We start from the raw sequence: 20,958 nt of genomic DNA on the forward strand, positions 1-20,958 counted from the left end.
ACTGACAATTGATATACTTTTCTGGCCATTCTACTGGTACTTTGTGCGTACTCAAAAAGAAATTTGTTGATTTGCAGAAAAAAAAAAAAACAAGTGACAATTAAAAAATGGGCAAAGGAGCTAAATAGGCATTTCTCTTTTAAAAAAAATTTTTTTTAATAAACAGGAACATTTGTTACAGTGAATAATAAATGAGAGGCAATAATTCAAGAGGGCCACAGAAAGCTTTTTCACCCACAAAATAACAAAGGATAAACACCTTCACCACCAAGCCTTTGGGTAATTTTCTCTTTTGATCTCTGCTCTCTCACCCACAATAGCATGCTGCTTCCAAAATGGAACTCTGCTTTCAAATTTTATACTAGTTAGAAGAGTAGTCTATCAGCTTTCCTTAATAATATAATGGAGGTCCCTAACTTAGCTAAGGAACCTGGACAAGTCTTCCTTGATTTCAGCTTCATCCCAAAGCCCATGAATGTTTTCTTTAAGGGCTGGCCCCGTGGCTCACTGGGGAGAGTGCGGCGCTGGTAGTGCTGAGGCCGTGGGTTCAGATCCTATTTAGGGATGGCCAGTGCGCTCACCGGCTGAGCATGGTGCAGACAGCACCGTGCCGAGGGTTGCCATCCCACCAGTCTAAAAGAAAAAAAAAAGCTGCAGGTAAATGAGGTAGGAATGGCAAACATATGAAATGGAAACCAGCAGAAGGGCAAAGAGTATAGTTCCCACAGCACTAGTGGACAGCAGGCCTCCCAAGGCTGAGAATGCAAAAGGCAGTGTGACCCCCACACAGCTGCAAGGAGTACATGCCTTCAGTTTCTTCTGCAACATGGGCAACTATCTGGATGGCAAATGTCACCATGATGAAGGCATGCAGGGACGGCGGAAGCCATGAAGCCAGGCAGACAAGCAAAGATGGCCATTTTAAAGGACAGTGTGCTGGATACAATGGCAGCATTGGTACTATAGTCGAAGAAGATGAGGTGGCCTAACAGCATGAAGACTGACACAGCATAGATGGCGTCAGTGCTAACAGACTCTGTCAGGGTCTTCAGCACTGGTGAAAACCATAAGTGAAAGTAATGAAGACTAGAGCACTCTTCAAGTCAGCCCACCAGGTCTGCTCGCTCTTCTTCCGCCCTTCACCTCCATCAATGAGATCAAACAAAACATACCCAATCAGTGAAGAAGACATGCCAGTCCCAAAAAGCCAGCAGGGGGCCAGAAGACCATCATCCATATACCATCATATAACCACAAACACACAGATGCTGCACAGCTGCTGTATCACCACACTGGATACAAATACCACAGCCCGATATTGGTATTTCTGGGCACAGGTGGTTGTCCAGAGCTCCTCCAGGAACCTCCGGTCCACGTAGTTATCAGGGAAGGGCTGTCGCTCATACAAGACCTTCTGCCACTTGGCCTCCTTGGTGTTAGTTACAGGTTCGGCACACGTTCCCCTCGCCTTCAAACTCAGGCCAGTTCAACCTCCCTTGAAGAAGTCCATGTGGCTCTCATTCCTCATGAAGTTTTGAAATAAGACCTCTCTGGAAATTCCATGCTGTGCTGCGTTGATATTCTACCAGGCTGTCTTTCTTTTCAAAGGCAGCACTCCAGGCTAGGCCTGCAATAGATGAGTTTGTTCTTTGAGGCAGGACAACACAGCCACGTTCCTCATTTCTTCCACGGAGACCACGATGGGTTTTGCTTCACCAACCAGCCACCCTGAGAAGCCCTCTCATTGCAGCAGGGCCCCCAGCTCACCATCTCATGGCCACAGCCAGCGCTGCAGGACTCGTGGCGCCGAAAAAGTCAACACTCGCCTACAGGGTCAGGAACAAGGGACGGGGCTGGACGGGGGTAAGTCAGGGTGTCCCCAGCATGCCCTACTCTCCCTCGCGGCCTCCCCTGCCCACCACCGCCCCTCACCCAGGCTTTGGGCTGCCGGGGACAGCTGAGGAGAAGGCCAGGAAACACTGACTCTCACACGGAACCCACCAGCCAGCGAGCTCCCGGGGTGCACAGCTGGGGGAGGGTGGCCTCCCGCCTCCTAAATAGGCATTTCTCAAAGGAAGATATACAAATGGCCAAGAGACACATGAAAAAATGCTCAACCTCACTCAGCATCCGGGAAATGCAAATCAAGACCACTTTGAGATACCATCTCATTCCAGTTAGGATGGCTAACACCCAAAAACTGATGGGGCACCAGGTTCTTCCAATTCCTGAGCTTTCTCATGCCCTTCAGCATTAATTAACATCCTTCCTGTCTTCCCTTACTCCATGACTTAGTTTTCTCCACTGTACTAAAGCTATTTCCATATATCTATAATCTGTAGCTTCCAAAATGTTGTTGACATCTCTTGTCTGCTGCTGTCCCTTCTCCACGTCTCTTTGTTCGTGTGAGTTTATGCCCTTCTAATTCCTTTACTGTCATTTTAGTGCGGTTTTGAGAGGGAGAAGAGGTGTGGTGTATATCCATGTGATTCAATCTGCCACATTTACCCTAAAGTCTCTTTACAATGTTTGAATTGTGTGCCCTGTCTCCCTGTATTAGTCCGTTTTGTGTTGCTATAACAGAATATCTGAGACTGGGTAGTTTATAAAGAAAATGAAATTTATTGCTTACAGTTTCTGAGGCTGGGAAGTCCAAAGTCCATGTGGTGGTGGTGACAGTGATTCAGGGATCTCACATTGCAAGATGGTGGAAGCAGACAGAGCAGAGAGAAAGAGAGAGACAGACTCTCTTCCTCTTTTAAAGCCCTCAGAACCATGCCCTTGACCACCATTTTTAATCCATTCACTACTGCACGGTCCTACAATTCAATCACCTCTTTAAGGCTCCACCTTTCAATTACTATATTAGGATATCCCACCCTTTCAACAGTCACAGTGGGGGCCAAGTTTCTAATATATAAAACTTGGGAACACAACTCAAGCTTCAATGAGTTTGGGGGGGCATAATTCAACGCACTACACTCCCCTTAGTTAGGGAGCTCTTACTGTATTCTGCTTAGGCTAGGGGTAGGGTGGAGGGTAACAAAAGATTAGAAAATACACACCCTTCCTCCATAAAAGTACACCTCATTTGACTCAGGGTAGGGCAAGGTCTATTTTTCCATTGTGATTTCTACCACCTACTCTTTTCAAAAGCAGGGAAGCCCTGCCACCATTCCCATGTGTTTTATGTATTTTGGCTAAGGGTGCTGAAGGGTTGGGTGAGGTTCTCAGAAAGGTCATAGGATGGAAAAATCCAAAATTTTTTTTTAATTTAAATTTTTTGGTTTTTTGGTAGCTGGCCAGTATGTGGATCTGAACCCTTGACCTCAAAAATCTGACTCTGGACCTACACAAAGTCAGTGCTGGGCAGGAGCAGGAGAGATTATTAAATTCAATTTCCTTATTTTATAAAAAGTAAACTGAAGCCCAGGGAGATGTACTTGATTTGGATCAACTTCGGGACAAAGGATTGCTCAAAAATAGGCTCTTAGCAGTCATTGGGCATGTGTCTAACGTTCCCTCTACTCCAAGGCTACAGGCTTCTTGCTGTGCCTCAGGTCAAAAGTCGTTTTAGGGGCCGGCCTGTGGCCCACTCGGGAGACTGTGGTGCTGATAACACCAAGGCCATGGGTTCGGATCCCATGTAGGGATGGCCAGTTAGCTCACTGGGTGAGCGTGGTGCTGACAACACCCAGTCAAGGGGTTATGATCCCCTTACCGGTCATCTTTAAAAAAAAAAATTAATATGATACTCTAGATCTCGACTATAGCAGAAGCTAAAGCTTATGTTTGTGGATTATATGCTGTAGTATCAATAATTTCCCTTCTTGCTGTGAGTAAAGCTGTAAGTAAAATTATGAAGCGTCTTAAAAGAAAGGGCAATAGTGGTTGAAAATTTAATTGGTTGAATATTGTTTTAGGGTATCAACTGTACAACAGATATCATGGGGTATATTTGCCTTGAGAATAGTTCCTAGAATACGGACTCATTTTTGAAAACTTGGTTAAATAAAACAGTACTTGAATAGTGATTGTACAAAGAAGTGCGTATAAATATGTCTGTGGGGGGAGTTGGTTAAGAAGTGGGTTTTTTCAAGGAGCTTTTATCTACATGGAGAGATAACAAAAGTAACAGTAATGTTTAGTTTATTACTCAGAAGACCAGCATGATTGTTAGATGAATAGTATAGTCAGTAAATGCAAAAACTCTAGGGAGAGAACCCTTAAAGTGGGATGACTGGGCATACCTTTATGAAGAAGTTAGCATTTAAGCTGGATTTGAAGGATGGGATTGCCTCCTTGTAAAGGAAAAGAGCGGGAGGACATTCAGTTGGAAAAAATAGCCAGGGCATAAATATAGAAGTGGAACAAGCAGAATTTGTTTGTTTAGGACAATTAACAAACCATTGGGCAAAGGAAAAAGTGAAAGCTAGGGCCACAAGTAAGCTTTATTTTAATGCTTTAAGCAGGAATTCACTAGCTTTTAAGGTACTTAAGCTGAGGGATAGACATCAAAGCAGTCTTTCTTATGGGAAGATTGATTCAGATATAGTTATGTTAGATATGCTATACCCACACAGTTAAAGCTCTGACAATCAGTGTCCGATAGCCAGAGTTACTGTGAATGGGGGCAGGGGAGTAGAGGGTGCATACAAGGGAGTGATTACAATAATGGACTTGTGATTTTAAACTTGGTAAGGAGATAAATGAGGACTTCTGGGGAGAGGGTGGTGGTGGTGGTGAGAGGGTGAAAAGTTGGTAGGATCAATAGATTGTAGATTTGGATGGGGTTTACATTAGAATGGGAGTACTAATAGGAATGAGCTGGAAAGATAGAAGGTGGTTGTTGGAGAGCACAATGTTTGAAATAGAGAGCATGGAAGGGTTTGGATTATTGTCACTGACCATGAGAGTGAATGGCTCAAGTGGAATGGAGGACAAGATCATTGTAGGAAAGGAAATTAAGGAACAGAGGTACCAGGATGTTGTAAGATCATCTAACCTGGATATGAAAATGATAATGTTGTATGATTGTATGCTGTCATGGTTTAATAAATGCTCTCATATACATTCTTTCCTGATTCTTTTAGTAATTCAGTGAAGTAAACAGAATAGGTAGTAACCCCGTTTTATAGATGAAGAAACTGAGGCCCAGATAAATTAAGTATTTTCCCTGGTGCAGAGCTGAGTTTTGAACTTTCTGGTCTGAAATCTGCTGATTTCTTTGGCAATGTTCTTTCTTCTGCAGTATACAGACTAGCCTCTATTCAAGGAGATGTGTTGGTATTGTTTCTCTTTAATACATGGCAGCAATTTTTACCAGTTAACTAGCTAGTAGGAAATAGTTGGTATGCTTATCATTAAAGATTATATATTTTTTTGTTTCCGAAATATCTCAGTGTTGTATACTTAATCAATCGTTTATATCTTCTTGCTGGTCTTTTCACTGTGTGTAGGTCTTGCAGACAATCCCATTCCATTTCCCAAAGATTATTGAGTGCCCATTTGTTAGCTTGGCATCATAAAAGGATAAGAAAACAAGGAAACATCAGTCCTTGTTCCAGTAAAAGAGTAGGTTGGAGAGAATGATACTTCTGGATACTGTCAAGTTAAGGTACTATAAACTTATCCTTGACTAATACAACATTAAAAGTTCATTGCTGTGATATCTGGGCAGGATATGGTCAAGTACTATTTGTTGATTAGATGTTATATGTCAGGCCCAGTGCCAAAGCATTTTGGAGATATTTAGCTAATGCGAGTAAGCCTCTAAAGGAGGAGGTGGTATCCCCCATTGTACAGATGAAAAACCTGAAGCTCAGAGAAATTGAGGCACACAGTTAGTAAACTCAGATTTCAAGCTTGATCTCGCCTGAGATGTGACTTTCCCTATAGTTCCTGATGTCTTAAGTGTGAGACCCAAACTCACTAACTTGGCTTATAAAACGCTTAACCATCTGGTGCCATGGTAACAGCTGTATCTCTTTTCTCATTGTCCTACCATCCTGCAGTTTCTGTTGTTACCTGGACATGCTAGGCTCTTTGATTTTTCTTGCTTTCACGTATGTTCGTACTTTTCTAGAATGCTCTTCTCTCTAGCAAGTTCCTATTCATTCTTCAAGACCCAATTTGATATCACCTCTGACATCTTCTCTAGGAAGAGTTAGTTGTTTCATTTTCTGTGCTCCCACAGTGCTTTGGTCGTATTTCACTAATAGCACTTTTAGTAATAGTAGCACCCAACACTTAGTACACTTAGCACTTACTCTGTGTTAGTTACTATTATCTCGTGTATTCCCCAGTAACCACATAAAATAGGTTCTGTTATTATCCCCACTTTACAAATGAAAAACTTACCCAAGGTCACAGAGCTAGCAAATCAGAGCTACCTTTCAGGTAGTTTGGATCAGTCTCAGCCTTTTAGCCACTGTGCTGTTCTACCTCTCCTACTGTATACTACCTTCTTATAATTTATCTTATCTCACTGGACTTAGAACTTGAATGCAAAGTCTTTCTTTTCTTTTCTTTTTTGGCGGCTGGCTGGTGCAGGATTGGAACTCTTGACCTTGGTCTTCCTTCCTTTCCTTCCTTTTGACTTCAGTGTTATAACACCTCACTCTAACCAACTGAGCTAACCAGTTAGCCCCAAAGACATTCTTGTTGTATTTATTTTTCTAGTATTGAGTCAGGGTTTGGCACATAGAAGTTGCTTAGATATTTGAATTAATGGTTGAATAAAGGCAGGTATGTTGGTAAAGAGGCTTAGTACGTCTGAGAAGAACGTCCAGACTTGGAGTCAACTCCCTCTTGTGCTGTGGGTTATCTGGATTGAACTGTTAGTCTCTGTAATACACTATAAAGCTAGTTGAGGGAGATTTCAAGTATGAAGTTTGTGTTATAGGCAGTTATACTCTTACTTCATTGTGTATAATTACAGCAATAACCTTTTAGTTGTGTTTCCTTTTGTGTGAAACATTGTATACGCACTTGGTTTTCTGTGAGCAAGTGCAGAATTTTTGTCAAAACGTCAGAATAGAAAGGAATCGGTCATACCAGCCAGTGGTAAGTGAAATAATATGCCGTTACTATGGTTCCAGAGGAATTCTTTTTTTTTTTTTTTTTAAGGTGACCGGTAAGGGGATCTCATCCCTTGGCTTGGTGTTGTCAGCACCACGCTCAGCCAGTGAGCCAACCGGCCATCCCTATATAGGATCCGAACCTGTGGCCTTGGTGTTATCAGCGTCACACTCTACCGAATGAGCCACAGGCCAGCCTTCCAGAGGAATTCTTAACTATTATTTCCCTACCTTTTTGAATGCCGTAAGAATCATTTGCTGTATTTTGGATGCATTTGTAAAAAAGGTTGCTTACTCCTATGGAGTTTTAAAAAGTTAATAATTTTTCAGTGTAGTGTTTTTTTATGGAAACCAGCCCTTTCTTGTCCTAATCAAATTATTCAGAAAATTTGATATGTCATTATTCAGAAAATTTGATATGTCAAACAGATGTACGTGTATTTTTAGACAAGTGTGTGATATGCTCCTACCCTTGACCCAATGTAATGTGTTTTCAAGTTCCTAGTTATTTTCTGGGATGGATAACCATTGTCTTTCCTACCAATTTACATAACATTAAATTTACTTAGTAAGTGAAGTTTACTCCTCTGGGTTATTGACTGGCCTCAACAGTGCTTTAAAATAATAACTCATTATTTTATACCTCTTTAAACCTCACAACCTATGCCGTAATGCCATAGTGTATTCTGGATTTTATAGCTGGGGAAACAGTCCTACAAAGAGGTTTGGTAATTTGCCCAAGGTTATAGAGGTAGCAAATGGTAGCATGACAATTAGGTGTCTGGTGTCTCTGGCTTCAGAGAGCTTTGATTTTTATTATAATATAGTGGAAATTGTTGTAAATCAGACTGTATGATTATAGCAACAACAGTGAAAAATCGGGGTTTATGAGGAATTGACCACAGTGATGTTTCTACCTTCTAATTTGAAAAGAATTTTAAATATACTAGTGAGATGCCACCAATAATCCCCAGAATGTCCATTTCCTTCTGGATAGGTTTTTCCTCCTGGGACATTTTCTTTTTAAATTCCATTGTTTTGGCTAATACTAGAATTGGTTTATTTGGAATGTGTACGGGAGAGCAAAACAGAAATGATGTCTCACAGTTATTTATTTGGTGATAGAAGAGGACTGGTTTTGTTCTGAGATGGAATATGAAGCTATCCTGTATGGTACTATCTGCTAAACATACCAGTTTTTGTCCATGGCAGGTGAAATCAGCATCATTATATATTTTGGATTTTGAATTTAGAAAATCCAAATTATAAACAAGTATGTTACTTGAGTTCTGAGGAAAGGCTACAATTATTATATGTACTCAATGATATTAAAAAACCTCTAAGGGAATAATGGTACATACAGTACAAAAGAAATTTTAGTTGGGGCGATTTGGAGCAGGGAGAGACAGGAATGTCTATAATAAGGAGCTTAGTAGCTCGAGCCAGCTGTTAAAAACTAGGGCTAACATGAGTGGTACAATATACTGCCAATGATAAAACTACTTTAAATTTGGTTCAGAGCTAGTGTAGATGGGAACAGTCAGACAGGATTTAAAACTGCTCTGTGTAATCTGCATATTAATAATTTCTTAATCAGAAACTTTGGATCCACTGAATTTGACTACGAATAATATTTTTTATTAAAATTTTAAAAATTATATTAAATTTCAGTACTTACAGGAAGGTGGAAGAGAATAAGATCAGCTCTTTAGAGTTTTGATATTATTATGTTTTGCTATTTGAGATTATAGGCTGTTGGTTGTGATCTTTAAAGAGTTGTCCTGATAATTCCTTTTTCTCCAGCTCTAATTTCTCCTTATATTATCATATAGTTAATCATGGAAAGGGTACAACTGTGGAATTATGTGAATGCCAAAATCAGCACCAGTTAGCAAATAACAAGATTCCACTTATATGGATAAATTTAGGGCAGTCCTTGTCTCTATTTATATTTAAGTGATCACCACAGCTAAATTTGTAATAGAGAAGTTTCCACATTTGTCCGGTGTTTGGAAGCAGAATTCTTGACCTGTGAGGAACTGGAGCTACTGTGTACTTGTATTTTAATGATGTTCAGGGTAGGTCAGCCAGGTTCTGTTCGACTTGTAATTAGACCTGCCACAAAGGTCTAATTTTTCTTGAGAGGAGGCAGTTGAAGGAAAGTAAGCTGAGTGTATGTATGTATGTGCAGTTTAACACTTTGTTTGGTAAAAGTGAAATTGCTTCCAGGCTGATCCTTTCTGAATTTAAATTTTTGATCAGCGTTAATGAAAGCTGTGTTTCAACTCTGAAAGTATTTAGAAAGGAATAGTTGATTTAGACAATGAAATAAGTATTCCAAGCAATCATCCTAAAAACTAAATTTTTAGGAATGCTCCAACACAGGATTTGTGAATTTTTACTAGGATGACCATATGTTTAACCTTTTTGTCCTGGAATAATTTTTAGCACCCCTTTTTACTCTCAAAGTGCCCTGGTTTGTGCAATACATTATGTGATCATCTATCTCTAATGGGATTTGAGAGATCTAAATGAGGTTTTGAAAGCAAGATAAAGCAGCAGAAATATACTTCTGTTGAAGTCTTGTTGAGGTCTTCAGATAATCAGATGCTGTGTTGACTTTTTGGAAAGAATTGATTCTAATAAGTCTAAGTTCATCAAAATGACGTTAAAAAATTTGGGGTGATGGGGAGGCAAGAAATAAACTATTTATGATCACCACCATCATCATCATCATTACTACTACTACTGCTACTACAGTTTGTGTCCTGGGGAATTGAAATCACATTTTATTTTCCTTCCTTTCTCTTTTTGCTTTTCTACTACAACATTCAAAAGGCACAAATGGATTCAGAGTGCAAAGTAAACCACTTAGTTAATCTTCTCAAAGGCAACCACTATTTCTAATTACACGGGGGTTCTTTCACAAATACATTATGCATAAGCAGGCATTCTCCACTGTACTTTCCCAAAGGGTAGCATGGAAGCACATTTTTGAGCACTTTGATTTTTTTTTTCTTCTAAATATTATATTTTGGAGATTATTCCATAACTAGAAGGTTTTTGTTTTTTACTTTAATTTTAGATTTATACAATAGCTGCAAAAATAGTACAGAAAATTCTGTGTACCCTCACCCATCATCCCTTACTACAGTATCCATACAGTAATCATAGTGCGGTTATCAAAACTAGGAAATTAACACTGGTGCAATATTATTAACTAAACCACAGACCTTATTTGAGTTTTACCACTTTTTTCAATAATGTCTTTTTTTCTGTTCAGGTTCCCATTCAGGATTTCATATTGATGGCATTTAGTTATTTCTCCTTTGTCTCCTCTAATCTTAACAGTTCCTCAGGCTTTCCTTGTCTTTAATGGTAACTGGAAGATTTTGATTAACTCTGTTTTCTATAGAGAATATTGTTTCAGAATTATGGAGGCAAGGTTATTATTTTATAAAGCTAAAAGAAGCTGTATCTAGTGTGGAGGGGAGAGTATAATGGTACTGACCTTTCAAAAAGCCTTTTATTTTGGGACAGTTTTAGATTTACAGAGAAATAGCTAAGACAGTAGCAAGAGTTCCTATATACCTCATAGTTTTATACTGTCCCTGGGTTTCTTCCGAATGCTATTTAGAAATGTGGACCAAGTTGCATCTGCCATCTAAACACAGTGCTTACCTTTCTTAAGAATTGTCTTCACTTTCACATAGTTTGCTTGTTTGACATACTCATGCAGCTGAGCTTCCAAGGAGTCATTTCTTAATGTACCAAGTGGAACAGGACAGGGAACTGGAAGATGGACAGCCCGAGACATCCTGTTTCAAAAGAGAGCAACATGTTTATTCTAACTGAATCAGAAATGCAAGGAAGCAACTTAAGATTCTTTCACATTTGGAAATCTGCCCACCTTCACTAATAATGAAGAAGATTAGGGGAACAATTACTAAAATTCTATGAGATTAATGTCTATCCTCAACATTATTGTTGAAATCAAAGAACTGAATATATTTATCCCCAATTCCCAGGACAGAAAATTGATGACTACTGGGAAGTAATACTAAAAAATAAAAAAATTAAAAGGGAAAAAACCAAAAAAATTTTTTAAAAATTTTTTAAAGAGAAAAAACTAAACTGAAAAAAATAACAAAAATAAAAATAAAAGATAATTAGGAGAGTATTAACTTTGAATGTTTAGAACACAAATGAAATAATTATGTGGGAGTGTAGATAGTATGATAGGAATTGGGTTCATATGTCAGACTCTGAAGTCCTTGTCCTGGCTCTTTCACCTCTCAACTGTATGACCTTAGAGAAATTAATCAACATTGATAGGCCTCAATTCTTCATCTGTAAAATGGAGATAATGATAACCAAAGGGTTGTTGAGAGATTTAAATGAGCTAATGTGTATAAAGTACTTGGTTAGAACATAGCCTTGTAAAAACCAAGGTCAAGGGTTCAGTTCCCTATACCAGCCAACCACCAAAAAAAGAAAAAAAAAAGTGTAAAGTGCTTAGAACTGTGCCTGGCACCAAGCATGTTCTTTGTAGCTATTAGCTGTTACTGTGCATGATAAGAGCCATGTAGAGAAATTTTAACTTTCCACATGTGGCAGCCACACCTGACCATCATTCATACAATCAAGTGTTTGTGGTAGGCCTACTGCTATAGTTTGTGTCCCTCAAAGTTCATGTGTTTGTAAACTTGATCCCCAGTGCAGAGGTGTTGGGAGGTAGGCTCTTTAAGAAGTGTTTAATTCATGTGGGCACTGCCCTCATGAATAAATTAATGCCATTATAGAGGGAGTTGGTTCATTATCACAGGAGTGGTTTCTTATAAAAGGACGAGTTCGGACCTCTTTTTGCCTCTCTCTCTTTCTCTCTGAAATTATCGAGTTTCAGGCATTTTCTTTCTTTTTTTTTGACAGCTGGCCGATACGAGGATCTGAACCCTTGACCTTGGTGTTACAACACCATGCTCTAACTAAACACCTAACTGGCCAGCCCTCAGGCATTTTCTTATAGCACAAAATGAACTAAGGAACTTACAAAGTGTCTCAAATGTGACAGGTGCTGTGTAAGACACCTAAAAATTAGGTCATTGCCATCACAATGCTCATAGTCTAGCAGGGCACACAAGTAGCACCATGTTGGTGTTCCACAGACAGTGGGTAAGACAAGGAAGCTCCATCCACATGAATAAACAAGCACGCACATCGAGGGCATGACTAAGGGCTACATGGAGAAGCAAGAGGATGTGAAATGAGTGAGATGAGGTAAGGTAAAAGAAAAAGCCAAGAAGGTGGACAAATTCAGTGAATCTTCACCAGCCAGGAAGTTTAGGGATTATATGTTACTGAGAAGTAAAGCTTTCTTAATTTATCCATGAATTAAATGTGTAAAGTACTGTTAAGTTGCGTGCTTTAACTTTATTTCCTTGGGTAACTGTTACTATCCATGTCACTGACTACAAACAGCATCCTAGAAGACAATGGCATCACAATGGTCTTAAGCAAACAAAAGTGACCAGAAAATACTGTTTTAAACATATAGGAACTGAAGCTTTTATAGCAAGCTGTCATTCACTCCCAACTCCTCCCCAGTCTGTCTTCCTTCTATTTCCAGGTATAAAAACAAGTGGTGTATTTCCATTATAATGTAGATGGTTGTTGTGAGCTGAATTGTGTCTCTACCCCCAAAATTCAAATGTTGAAGCCTAACCCCCCAGTACCTTAGAATGTAACTGTATACGGACATAAGGTCTTTAAAGAGGTGATTAAATTACAATGAGGCCCTTACAGTGGGGCCACAAGGCAGTGACAGATGTCATAAGAGAGACACACTAGGGGCCAGGATCACTGTGAAGGGACAGCAAGACGATGGCTATCTGCAAGCCAAGGAGAGAGCCCTCAGAAGAACCCAATCCTGCCAATGCCTTGACCTTACTTGGATATCCAGTCTCCAGAACTGTAAGAAAATTAATTTCTATTGTTTAAACCACACAAACTGTGGTACTTTGTTATGACAGCCCCAGTAAATACACTAAAAATAGCAAGTTATGTCATGTTATGCTTATGGCTTAGTTGGGAGGACCTCAGCATGAATTCTGTTCACCATTTACATACTAACACCCACTCCTGGGTATTTCAAATCTTAACTTCCTCTACAGACACCCTCAGTGATTCATCCCACAACTGGAATAAAAATTAAAGTAGCAAATTTATCTACATGTGGAAAAAATAGAACTAAGCATAGGGATCAGGTATTTGACCTTTCACCCCGTATCATACAGTTCCCTCAAAAGTTGGATGGCTCCACATACAAAACACACAAGTGAGTAAGAAAGGCAAATCATCAGACAAACCAATCAAGAAATCCCACCTAAGGCATCCTCCCACCTCGGAGGCGGCTGGCATTGAACTTTTTTTTTTTTTTTTTTTTTTTTTTTGTGACCGGCACTCAGCCAGTGAGTGCACCGGTCAGTCCTATATAGGATCCGAACCCGCGGCGGGAGGATCGCCGCGCTCCCAGCGCAGCACCCTACCAAGTGCGCCACGGGCTCGGCCCTGGCATTGAACTTTTACTGAACGGACTTGGCTAGCCTATCCCAGAACGAACTTTTAGAACCTGAACAGGGATTAACTTCAATTACACTAGAAGCAAACCACCATAAGTTAACTTTCCAGACACATAAGACCCGTAGGAAAATACCAAGAAAAACCTACTGAAAATAATGAATGTTGTTTTATAGCCTATTATTAAAAAACCCACTTCATCACGGGAAAGAACAAATGCAGTCCCCAACTACCACAAATCATGCAGTCGAATTTCCCATATTTCGAGCAATTGCAGAATTCAGTACATTCACAGTGCAATGAAGAAGCCTCACCCTGGGAAAAAAGCACCCTCCTGATCATGGTACCTCCCCCGCCAGGTAAATAAATATAAATCGCCAACTTTGCTACCTTACCATCATCCTCAACCCCCTATAGAGTCATGGTCATTGCATTCTGAGTTCATTCTTCAGTTCACAACTTCAAGGCTTGCTCAAATGACACACATCAGGCTAAATCTATTTGGATATTCACTAGAAACTCTACTGCGCAAAGAACACACTAGAACCGGCAACCACGGCGCTTCTACCTCCGTTATCTCCGCCTGTATTAGCGACTTCACCCTCTGCTTCAAGGCTCCCTTCCCTACAGTCCCTACTGGATGAGTTCGCTCTAGCTACCCCTCACGTTGATCCAAAAGACAACAGCAGGTGTGGCTGAAGAGATTGTTAAATTACTTGCCTTTCGGGCATACGCGAAGATTCCGGGGTGGATTTGCAGTGCAGAGCAGTTTGGGAGGCCACCGTGTTTGGGGACGGAGCGCTCAGAATCGGTCGTGCCAGGTCGGAATTGCTACTCCACTTTGGGACTTGCTCAGAAATATAATGAGGGTGAAATGTATACTCAGTATTTTTCAAAAGTTGGGTTTTGATATATATGTTCATAAAGCAGGGTGTGGCTATCAAGTCGATAACACAACTGAGTCTACATGTCCACTGCCAGGAAAGCAGGAATAACTATTGGCCTCTCTGGACCGCCTGAGTTACAGGGAGCTAAACTCATTCACTCCTGACAGGCAATGGCCCTGGCGCTGCATTTCTCAGCCACAGGGCTCTGCAATGAAAACCACAGTAACTACACATTTGCTAGATATCTTCGTCAATAAAGTGTGACCCAACCCCACCTCAGTTATACAGTATCTCATTACTGAACTACTTTCGTAATTGGCTGCTTCCATAGTACCCATGAACGCCAGGCTGGCCACAGCTTTGAGGCCTCTATGACTGTGTCCCCATAGCTTTGACTTCACAGGTATTAACGGGCCCTTTTTGCTGTGCTGGAGGAGTTTCACTTGAATGCCCTATTGCTTACTCCAGTATTTTCACCATTCACAAAGTATTCTAAAATTTCTGTGAGTGCTGCTAATGATGAAAAACACCACTTCTCAAGCATTGCCTGTATGTAGTGCACATTTCTCATTTACTCACAGGCACTTAAGCTTTCAAGGTGCTAGGCTTACTGGTTGACGTAGCTGGTTAGAGCGCAGACTCCTAACACCAAGGAAATGTTTCAGATTCCCGGAGCCGCCAGCCACCAAAAATAAATAAAAAATAAGCTTTTAAGGTGCTAGCCACCAGCCTAGCGGTGACAGAATAGTAAGACGAATAATGCAAAAACGCGTTCTACGTACAATACAGGCGAGTAAGGTCACAGTTTGTACCGGAAGATTTTTAAGCACCTAAGGCTAGAAAAGTGCTTATTCAAACGTGAGCAACATTAGAATATAACTTAAAGCCCCTTACCAACTACTTTTTACAAAACCAAATAAGATCAAGTTTAACGGTATATAAGTAAGCCTAAAACAATCTACCTGACATATAGCGTTCCTACCAACCATAATAAGCTGTCAACTATCCTTGATCACAATGAACAACGAAAACGCAAAAACCCAGAGTCCATGTTCTTAGTAAAAACTTCTCTGCATTACACGTAAGTCAACTCTCAACAAGGGCATCTGTTCTTCCACCACAACACTGCCAACGCAGCCCCCACTACCACAAGTTCTCCAGCTCCGTTTACCGCGCTTTGGGAAACCACCTTCATGATCACGGTAACTCTCCTGCCACATACGTACCAGTTCCTTTTTGACCCCGGCTCTACACCCTGGTGCCAAAACCACTGTTAAGTTTCGGGTCATTGTGAAACAACTCTTACTGGGCTTTATTGACATAGCAACAAAAATTTTTTTGTACTATGTCTGAGTTCGGGCGATAGAGATGTTATGCATATCTTTCCAAGGAACGTGCTTCCAAGATGCAGATTCTTGAACCTACATCCCCCACCTCCCGCGTGCCCTCACGCGCAGGCCCGGCTGGTCAGCGAGCGCAGCTGCCTGCTCCTTCGCCGACTGCCCCGCACCATTTGAGACAGCTTTCAACCAATTCCTCCTTCACGCGCCATCCTAAGTGACATCTAACAGGCTACTTTCCTGACAAAAATCCATCCCTCTCCCAAGTTTTGGCGTAGCCAAAGGCCTTTGGATCTCCTTGTGGGGAAAGCCCTTGAGCAAACGGATGTGAAAGAGTTTTTTAAAAAGTAGCAAGTCACCTTCACGCCTTCCCGGGATACCGGAGCTCCACAGCAGCCCTGCACTATTTTCTCCTATTCCACGAAGGGGAGAACGGTGAGCTAGCGGGGTGTGTTATAAAGGGTTTTGGAATCCAAGAACTGGACTGCAATCCAGTGTTCATATAGGAAGGCTCTAGATATGATTCTAGCCTCTGACCTCGGTTTGTAAAATATGCATTACTGACCTTGGAGGAGTTCTTTTGAGGATAAAGCCAAGTAAATAGCAAAGTAACAGCCCAAACTATAAAGCATAATTATAACATGTGAATCAGGCCACCCAGTAAAAAACCCCAAAGCAAACCAAGAAATACTACCAGCTAATATCTACTGAGTGCTTTAGCCTACTAAGCACTCAGTAAATCACCTGGACTTTATATTTAATCCTCACAACTTTGAGGTAGGAACTGGAATCATCCCCATTTTAGAGATAAAGAATATGAAGCATGACAAAGATTCTGTGGCCAAACTCTGGTCAGCTTTCTGAACCTTCTCCTAGGCCCATCTCTGCACTTCCTTGTAAAATCCAGTTTTAGCAAAAGACCCTGCTAAATCAGTTTAGACAGAACCTCTCCACCCTCAGTATCTGATCAGGCTCCACCATCCCCCAGGTGATGTCTAATCACCCTGGAAGCCTTACCCCTGATCTTTCTTAGTGACTTTCAACCCACTGACCTTCACACTGCTCCTTAGCCATAAATTCCAACCTGCCCTTGCTGTAGCTGGAGCTGAGCCCCATCTCTCTCCCCCTCTGCAAGATCCATTGTGATGGTCCTTAATAAAGCCTTCCTTACCATGCTTTTAACAAGTACAACTGAATAATTTTTTCTTTAACAGCTGTTGTCTGAAAAAAAATTAACAAAGTCTTTTATTCTTTTGGAAAATAAGAACCAGATGAAGCTTTTCATTTCCTCACTGGGTATCTGACCATCTTCCTCCAGGAAGATGCTATGTACTCTGTCCTTTGTTGTCTAATTAATTTTTGGAAAAAGTTCAAAAATGGGAGAAAAAAGAGGAACTCAAAAAATAATGTCCTTCCACATAGCTGGGTATGTACTGATTTTCTGCACACAGGAGAACAGACGTCATTGTAATTCTGTCATACATAAAAGTCTTTGAGAAACAAAGAAATCTACCGTATCTTCTTCCTGGCCTAGTTCTAATTACACGTGTATAAAGTGAATTAGAAAGGGACTGCAGAGCCAGCTCTGCTTTTGTCACTCGGCCATTCGTTCAACCACTGTTTATTGAGTGCCCACTCTGTAAGAGTTTGGGTTGGGATAGGAAACGGAGAAATTAAAATGAAAATCAAAACAAAACAAAAACACCTTTCCTGGTTATAAGGAGTTAGAAAAACTGTATCAATCAAAACAAAACAGAAAATTATTTAAATAGAAACATATACAAGATACTTTGGAAATACTGGAAAATAATTATAACTTGATGTTGAGAGGAGGACTCAAGAAACAGTGACTACACGTCTACTGTGTCTACGACCAACTCGTAGACAGAGAGGACGGGGACAAGTCACATTTTTGTTCACAAACTGAGATGAGCTGTGCCCTCAATATGCCAAGCACTGTGCTGGGTGACTTCATATGTCATTTTTCTTCATCTGCACAAAGTCCTGAGGAATGGACACTAACGTGCCCATTTTACTGACGAAGAAACCGAGGCTTGGAGGGGTTGAGTTGCAATCCTGCTCCAACTGGTTCTTCCAGGCTGGCCTTGGAGGTGCCGGGCGGGCTCTGCCTGGCAGCGGGCGCTCTCCTGCGCAGCGTCCCCTGCACCGTGACCTTCTCACAGGCCTTGCTCAGGTCCCCTGCCGCAACACCCCTTCCATAAGTACCTGGCTGGGCCTTAAAGCCCCCTCGATCCCCCCACCCGGCCGCAAGCCCAACCCAAAGGGAACCTCCAGAACGGTCCGCAAAGACGAGGCCTCTCATTCCTCTAACGAGAGCCGGTTTCTACTATGCGGGAGCGGGGACCCCCCATCTCAGGCCCCCAACGTGCTCTGCAGCACGTGGACCTCAGAAAGTCCTCCTTCAGGAGGGGACAAGGAGAGTCATCACTCACTCGTTCCGCAAACGTGGAGCCAGCCCGCTGCGCTGAGCTCGGGTGACCTGGTGACACTAAGAGGCATAAGAACGGTCCCGGGCCCTGCAGCCCCCGCCCCCCGGGCTGGCCCTCCCGCCGCTTCCAGCCGCGCCCCCCGCTCTCCCCGCGGGCGGCCAAGCGCAGACTCCGGCCGCTTTCGGAAGGGACCTGGGGGACCAACGAGAAGCGAGGCCGGGGACCGAGCGGCGGGGACGGGGCAGGGGCTCGGCGGGCACACAGCCGGCCTTTCCTTCTGCCCCCTCCGCTGGCACACACGCCACCCCCGCGTGTGGAAGGGTGGGCACCTGCTCAGCATACAGCTGGATTTTGCAAACATTTATTGAGCGCCCTCCAAGTGCCAGGCACTGTGCCAGGGACTGGGGCTCCGAAGACGACCAAGGCAGAGACCCTGGATTTGAGGAGCTCCCGAGCCGGGGCTGGGGACCGGTCGCACTGGAGGGCCACGGGCTGTCACGGTGCAGCGTGCTGGGAAAGCCGTCTCGGTGCGCGCTGCCCTGGGGGCGCGAGGACGGAGGCAGGAGGGCAGGAGGGGAAGGCTGCTGCGGGGAGGCCGCTCGACTCGGCCGGGGGTGCGGGGGTGGGGCTGCGTAGGAAAGGTGACTAGTGTCCAGGGGCTGCTGCTAGAGGACGCTCTGAAATGGCCATGACGATCACTGACTTCTGTTGTGCTGTCTCTGTGCACAGGTGCTCCTCAGATCACTTTGCATCACATCAGCCCCTGAGACGGAGACTGCTACTGCCTCGGCTCTGCCACTGAGGCAGCTGAAGCTCAGAAGTGGGAGAATATTCGTGGAAGAGAGGGCAAGAGCTGCTGTGCCAGTGAGCGGTGGCTGTGGGTATTCGAGGGCGAGGAGTGAGGGAGTCCCCTCCCCTCAACCCCAGCAGCAGAGAACAACGTGCACCTACTGGGAGGTGTGGACCCAGAGGTTAACTCGGGGACTGAGTCTAGTAGCAGTCAAGGAGCGTAAGTGGGTAGACAGGCCCCGCAGCCTGCAGTGAATGGGGACGCTGTGAGAGGCAGCCAATGTCATGATGAAATTCCCCCCTTTTCCTCAAAAATCATCTGCACCAGATCTCCTCAGGATGCAGTGTGCCCATGGATCACCTGGGGGTTGTGTAGGCTGGAGTGGAGACAGATTCTGCATTTTCTTTCTTTCTTTTTTTAGTGGCTGGCCAGTAAGGGGATGCAAACCCTTGACCTAGTGTTGTAACACCCTGCTCTAACCAGCTGAGCTAACCAGCCAGCCCATATTCTGCACTTCTAATAAGTTCCCAGGTGAGAGAAAGTCTACACAAGACATTTTTACCTGTGGTGCTTACTGTTGGTGAGACGTCAAGAGCCATCTGGAATAGGGTCAAATGATTTTTGACAAAGACACCAACTAATAGTGCTGAAACAACTAGGATTCATGTGTGTAAGGACTCAGTCCCTACCTCACACCATATACAAAATTCAATTTAAGAGGGATCATAAGTCAAAACATAAACTAAATTGATAAAGCTACTAGAAAACAGGAAGAATATCTTCTCAGTCTTGGGGTAGGCAAAGATTGCTTAGAATGGATTCAAAAAGCATGGGCCCTAAAAACAATAAATGGACTTCATCGAAATTTAAAACTTCTGCTTGTCAAAAACACTATCAAGAAAAAAAAAAAAAAGGAATAAATAGGCAAGCCACAGAGCCACAGACTGGGAAGAAATATTTATAATGTACATATCTGATAAAGAACTTGTATTCAGAATAAAGAATTCCTGCAACTTAATAATAAAAATGCAAACAACCCAACTAAAAAATAGGCAAAAGATATGAACATGCACTTCAAAAAAGCAGATATACAAATAACCAATAAGCAAATGAGAAAGTGCTCATACAACATCATTTGTCATTAGGGAAATGCAAATTAAAACCTGTCTTAGTTCCTGCTGCTATAACAAAATACCACAGATTTGGTAGTTTATAAATAATAGAAATGTATTTTGCTAACAGTTCTAGAGGCTGGAAAGTCCAAGATCAAGGTGCCAGCAAGTTTAGTGTCTGGTGAGGGCCTGTTCCTCACTGATGGCATGGTAAAGTGTCCTCACGTGGTGGAGGAGACAGAAGGGCATAGAGGGATGAACACTATGTTCTCACATGGTAGAAGGGGCCAAAGGGGCTAGGGTGCTCATTTAACATCTTTTATAAGGGCATTAATCCCATTCAGATGTTTGGCAAGTGAATGTATAAATAAATTGTGGTTTATCCATACAGTGGTATATTTACTAATCAATAAAAAAAAAACTACTATTCAAAGATTATCCCCTCCGTGCAACAACATGGTTGAATGTCAAACTGTATTGTACTGAATGAAAGAAGGCAAACGTGAAAAAGGAAACTGGGGTGTTGTGATCCTGATGCTGTCACTGCAGTCAGAGGCTTTGACTCAGCTGGTCCAGAAACCCACTCTATTATTATTATACAAATTACAAAAATTACCCCAGAAGAGAGAGAAAATATTAACAGACCCATTTCAATAGAGTGGAGCTATCAAAGAACTGCTCCCTCAAAAAGCACCAGGCCCTGGTAGTTCTGCAGAAGAATTCT

At 42.2% G+C, this 20,958-nt stretch overlaps 1 non-coding gene and 1 pseudogene across 1 annotated transcript; both read right to left on the reverse strand.

Annotated features, from left to right (window-relative positions):
- Positions 1-347: 347 nt before the first annotated feature.
- On the reverse strand, positions 348-15,831 carry LOC134365075 (phosphatidylinositol N-acetylglucosaminyltransferase subunit C-like; annotated as a pseudogene).
- On the reverse strand, positions 13,857-14,022 carry LOC134365352 (U1 spliceosomal RNA). The gene has a single exon (XR_010022056.1). It is a non-coding gene; the product is annotated as a U1 spliceosomal RNA (small nuclear RNA).
- Positions 15,832-20,958: the final 5,127 nt, after the last annotated feature.

Source organism: Cynocephalus volans, chromosome 16 (assembly GCF_027409185.1).
Source record: "Cynocephalus volans isolate mCynVol1 chromosome 16, mCynVol1.pri, whole genome shotgun sequence".
In the NCBI taxonomy this organism is placed as follows: Eukaryota; Metazoa; Chordata; class Mammalia; order Dermoptera; family Cynocephalidae; genus Cynocephalus; species Cynocephalus volans.